The sequence below is a fragment of the Leguminivora glycinivorella genome, chromosome 18 (genome assembly GCF_023078275.1).
Source record: "Leguminivora glycinivorella isolate SPB_JAAS2020 chromosome 18, LegGlyc_1.1, whole genome shotgun sequence".
NCBI lineage: Eukaryota > Metazoa > Arthropoda > Insecta > Lepidoptera > Tortricidae > Leguminivora > Leguminivora glycinivorella.
In genome coordinates this window covers 5,001-10,971 of record NC_062988.1, presented here as the reverse complement: position 1 = coordinate 10,971, position 5,971 = coordinate 5,001, and positions in this window count along the sequence as shown.

Sequence of the window (5,971 nt, the reverse complement as noted above, 5' to 3'; positions counted from 1 at the left end):
TGGTGCACTTTTTAAGAGACGGTTTGTGACCGACCACACGTCATCCTTGCCTTGTCGGTTGCAGAATTCTCTAAAGTGTTCGGTGGATGTGGTTCGAATTTTGTTCGCATATTCCCGTCTGGCTTCTGCAACTTCTTTTAGGATATTGGTGAGATCTTTTTGCCACGTTTGAGATCTCGAAGTCTGTGATGTAAAAATATCACTTTTTTCTTCATGGTGGTCAGCTCTTCATTCCACCATGGAATCTTCTGGTGATAGGCTTTGAGTGTTAGAGTCGAATCGCACGTTTTTTGTATAATTTTGGTCATAGTGTCTATATAGTTATTCAGCCGTGCAGTATCTAATTCCTCTATGTCAGTAGTGAGTAAGTTGCTTCTTTCCATGTTCTCATTTAACTTGATTTTAAAATTGTCCCAGTTGGCTCTGTCAGTATTGTATTTATAGGTTGATTTTGATTTTTTCTTTCTATTTCTTATTGGGTTTAGTTTGATTGCAATTTCGATTCCATGGTGGTCTGAGGAGGGTATGTGTTCGTGATTAACCTTCCAGTTAAGTATGTTATTTGCGATATAGGGAGTTGCAAAAGTGAGGTCAACTATCGAGTTTCGCATCTGGCCATGTGTGATAGTCTCAAATGTAGGCTCATTGCCTATATTGCAGTTTATAAGGTCATAATGCAGAGCCAGATCGTATACCACTTTCCCTCGGTCATTATTTTTGTCTGAGCCCCATGATGTATGCCATCCATTGAGGTCCCCGCACACGAGATGCTCCCTATTTCGATTTTGTTGGAGGAATTGTTCCAGGTGAGTCATCGTGTTAGATGGATCCTCCCCGGTTCGATATACACCGAGGTGATTAATAACTTTTTTGTATTAGCTAGTGTTAATTCTATAACAACAAAGTTTGCATTTGTATACTGAGTGAGTCCGATGTAGCTGCCCAGTTTTTTCCTCACTGCTAAGCATGCTTTTGTTCGATTGTTGATGTTTGAGTGTTGATAGATGTCATACCCCTCAATGTTGGCTACAAGTGTTTTATTTTTGCTAACATATGGCTCAGTCATGCAGATGATATCGAATTTGCAATCTTTAATGCTTTGTTGCATTTCTAACATCGCATTTTGCCCTTTTCCGAGGTTACATTGTAAGACCAGTAGGTTTTGTTTATCTGTTGTGTTGTCTGTAGGGACGCCCTTAGCGGTACCGGATGGACCGTCTTGCTATCTGATCCCACTTGATCCACACTGGGCAGTCCGAGCTATATGCAGGATGGTCATGTTCTTCTTTGTTTTTGCGGCAGTTTACGCAGCTCAAGGTTGGGGAGGTGTTTGAGCAACTGCGCGTCGCGTGTTCTTCAGCGCAGCGTCCACATTTGCTACCTGTGTTACAAGTGGCTGCCCGGTGGCCGTAGCCCATGCAATTGTAACATTGTATAACTGGCGATTGGTCCACCACACGTACCGACTGGTATCCTATCTTGACTTTTTGTTCGAGTAGGCGGTTATATAGTTGTGGACTAACTTCCACAACCACATTCTTCGTTGTATCTTTGCGTCCTTTGATGTTGCGGACGTATCTAGCGGACCTGTTTTCATCGCTGAGGCCCTCCATTATGTTCAAGTTCTGCTTAGTTATGGCATCTACGATGCGCTCATTTGCATTATCGTTTATTACTCCGATCAGTTTAACGCAGGGGTTTCGGAGTTGTGGGACATCAACGGTAACTCCTGTGGTTTTGTCCTTGATGGCTGAGCTGAGTGTGAGTCTATCAGTTTCGGACTCGCAGTGAATAACTAATTTGTTATTTTTGGTGTGGCGCATGCTCTTTATGCCCACGCCCAGTTCCACCAGATCCACTTTCTTTTGGACCTCAGTAAAGGCATCTTTACTCTCCTTTCGTGGGTCAAGCGATTCGAGGATAACAGCGTAGCTAGTGCTCTGTGTAGCTTGACTGTTATTCCAGTTTTTAGCGGCGGTAGTTTTCTTTGGCGCAGCAATGGTCGTCTTTTCTCTTTCTTTTTCTAAACCATTGCGTACTGTCTCAGAAGTCCTCCTTCTCCTATTTTTCTTGCTTATAACCTCAGTGAAGCCGTCACTGTTGTTATCTTTTCCTAGTTCTTCATCACTTGTGGAGCGGGTCAGGGCGAAGACCACAAGCTCGTTAACCTTTGCCTGCTCATCAACAAGCTTTTCGATTTCAGCCCTAATCCCCCGGACCCCAGTGAGGATTTCAGTCCCAGTTTCGGTGTTTATGGTGACACCAGGCGACGCAGTTGATGTAGGCGTGTTCTCGTTATTGTTTTTTGTGTCTGTTTGAGTGGCGCAGCTTCTTGTATAAGCAGAGCTGGCTTTCCCTGCTACACGACTTGCACTTACTATTTCACATTCTTTGCTGTACCTGTCCACAATGTCTTGGATTTCCTTGACGATTAGTATGATCTCATTCTTGTTATTTTTAGTTACACTTTTACTTGAGCCAAAGATGCTGATAATTTTGTCCGTTTTCTGTTTGATTACAGTCCGTACTCTGTTACTTGAGTTCCGTGTACTGGGACTTGCTACAGACTCACTGCTCATGAAGAGTCTTTCCATTTCGTATGATTCATCAGCACTGACTCCTGGGGCATCCGGCGCCATAGACTGGGCATCCGGTACCGCCCGCAGGCCAGCCAGTCCGTCAGTAGGCAAGGGAGTTGATGTGCCGGCAATATTCTCAGCATTACGGGTCTCCGCACGCTCGAGTATAAAGGTTTGACTTTGTACCAGCTGTTGTGCCGGGGTCGGTGGGTTGTCAAATTCTATAAGGAGATCACTCTCCTGTACCTTGCTTGTCGCTTTTTCGTCCCTTGTTGTTGTCAGGGTCTGAGCCTCCCGGGAGGGCAGGCTCTTTCCGGGAGACTGCGGAGGTGTGCGCAACGTTGTCATGGTTGTATGATTCGAGGGCTAATGTTCTTAAATGTTCTTATATGTCTACTACTTACTATTTGTAAGACAATCCAATTGAGTCACTAGTCTGTGCACTAAAAACTGAGTCACTATCTCACTTTTCACTATATGATTCTATTTTTGTGTTATTCACTATAGTCAAGTCGGTGGAGCACAAGATGCAGCACTCGAGTGGCGCACCGCGGAGCACAGGCGCGCCCTGGCGCACTGGCGCGCAGTGGCGCACTGGAGTAGTGGAGCACAGGCGCGCAGCGCGCAGTGGCGCACTGGAGCAGTGGTGGAGCACCGGCGCCGCGGAGCAGTGGTGGAGCACCGGCGCCGCGGAGCAGTGGTGGAGCACCGGCGCCGTGGAGCAGTGGTGGAGCACCGGCGCCGTGAAGCAGCAGTGGAGCACCGGCTCACTGGCGCAGTGGAGCACTGGAGCAGTGGAGCAGTGGCGGAGCTGCCAGGGTGGACGCGTCCGTGCTGCTCCACGTCCCGCGACCGACTCGGTTAGGTTAGGTTAGGGTTAGGTTAGGTTAGGTTAGGTTAGGTTAGGTTAGGTTAGGTTAGGTTAGGTTAGGTTAGGTTTAGGTTAGGTTAGGTTAGGTTAGGTTAGGTTAGGTTAGGTTAGGTTAGGTTAGGTTAGGTTAGGTTAGGTTAGGTTAGGTTAGGTTAGGTTAGGTTAGGTTAGGTTAGGTTAGGTTAGGTTAGGTTAGGTTAGGTTAGGTTAGGTTAGGTTAGGTTAGGTTAGGTTAGGTTAGGTTAGGTTAGGTTAGGTTAGGTTAGGTTAGGTTAGGTTAGTTTAGGTTAGGTTAGGTTAGGTTAGGTTAGGTTAGGTTAGGTTAGGTTAGGTTAGGTTAGGTTAGGTTAGGTTAGGTTAGGTTAGGTTAGGTTAGGTTAGGTTAGGTTAGGTTAGGTTAGGTTAGGTTAGGTTAGGTTAGGTTAGGTTAGGTTAGGTTAGGTTAGGTTAGGTTAGGTTAGGTTAGGTTAGGTTAGGTTAGGTTAGGTTAGGTTAGGTTAGGTTAGGTTAGGTTAGGTTAGGTTAGGTTAGGTTAGGTTAGGTTAGGTTAGGTTAGGTTAGTTAGGTTAGGTTAGGTTAGGTTAGGTTAGGTTAGGTTAGGTTAGGTTAGGTTAGGTTAGGTTAGGTTAGGTTAGGTTAGGTTAGGTTAGGTTAGGTTAGGTTAGGTTAGGTTAGGTTAGGTTAGGTTAGGTTAGGTTAGGTTAGGTTAGGTTAGGTTAGGTTAGGTTAGGTTAGGTTAGGTTAGGTTAGGTTAGGTTAGGTTAGGTTAGGTTAGGTTAGGTTAGGTTAGGTTAGGTTAGGTTAGGTTAGGTTAGGTTAGGTTAGGTTAGGTTAGGTTAGGTTAGGTTAGGTTAGGTTAGGTTAGGTTAGGTTAGGTTAGGTTAGGTTAGGTTAGGTTAGGTTAGGTTAGGTTAGGTTAGGTTAGGTTAGGTTAGGTTAGGTTAGGTTAGGTTAGGTTAGGTTAGGTTAGGTTAGGTTAGGTTAGGTTAGGTTAGGTTAGGTTAGGTTAGGTTAGGTTAGGTTAGGTTAGGTTAGGTTAGGTTAGGTTAGGTTAGGTTAGGTTAGGTTAGGTTAGGTTAGGTTAGGTTAGGTTAGGTTAGGTTAGGTTAGGTTAGGTTAGGTTAGGTTAGGTTAGGTTAGGTTAGGTTAGGTTAGGTTAGGTTAGGTTAGGTTAGGTTAGGTTAGGTTAGGTTAGGTTAGGTTAGGTTACATTTGTTTTTGTTTTTTTTTTCTCCGCTTTGGTTTTCTTTTAAGGGTTATTGGTTATAGCTACCCCAAAATTTAAGTAATTCTGCATCGAATGCAATTTTCGTGAAAATCGGATAATAAACAAAATTTTAGACCCGGGTTGCTGTCATTTCAAAAATTTTGTTCAAATCGATCCAAAAAGTCTATACATATGAAAACATAATATTCGTGCGGCACTAACGTGCCGCAATTCAAATCTGAAGTCCTATTTTGCTCTATCTTACCGTTTCCGAGATATAACGTCATGAATGCACCAAAATAGCAAACTTTTACTATTTTGTACTAAATGATTGCTATCTCAAAATAGGCGCTCATGAGCGATTAGTATGGAAACGTAAAATCTCGACTCGCACTTTTGACCAATTTTCATACAAAGTTGTGTTTTTATAGTTTTGATGGAATTTTCATATTTTGTATGTATATATTGGTGTAAAATTAATATGTTATAATTGTTGTTGACAGATCTGTCAATTGACAGTTTGTCAGATACTGTCAACAACAATTATAACATATTAATTTTACACCAATATATACATACAAAATATGAAAATTCCATCAAAACTATAAAAACACAACTTTGTATGAAAATTGGTCAAGTGCGAGTCGGATTTTACGTTTTCCATACTAATCGCTCATGAGCGATTATTTCATAATATTATTTATCTTAATAAATATTGACAGATTTGACAGTTTTGACAGAAAAGTCAATTTGACGGATTTCTGAAAACATCATTTTAACAGATTTTGATAGAGAAACGCTCATTTTGACAGTTTTTAAACAGAAAATGTCAATTTGACAGTTTTGAAGCAAACATGTAATTTTGACAGTTTTTATACGGAAAATGTCAATTTGATAGTTTAGACAGAAAACATCATTTTGACGGTTTTTGACAGGAAAATCGAATTTATTGATTTTAACCAAACGTCATTTTGACAGTTTGACAGAAACTGTCAAATTGATAGTTTTGACAAAAAACACACTTTGACAGTTTTGACAGAAAAATGCTTCCAATTTGACAGTTTTGACAGAAAAACACATTTTGACAGTTTTTTGACAGAAAATGTCAATTTGATAGTTTGATTTTAAACGTCATTCCTTGACAGTTTTGACAGAAAATGTCAATTTGACAGGTTTTGGATAGAAAACAGTCATTTGACAGTTTTGGATCAAACGACATTTTGACAGCTTGACAGAAAATGTCATATCATTATTTTGATAGAAAAACATAACATTTTGACAGTTTTGACAGAAAATGTCAATTTGACAGTTTTG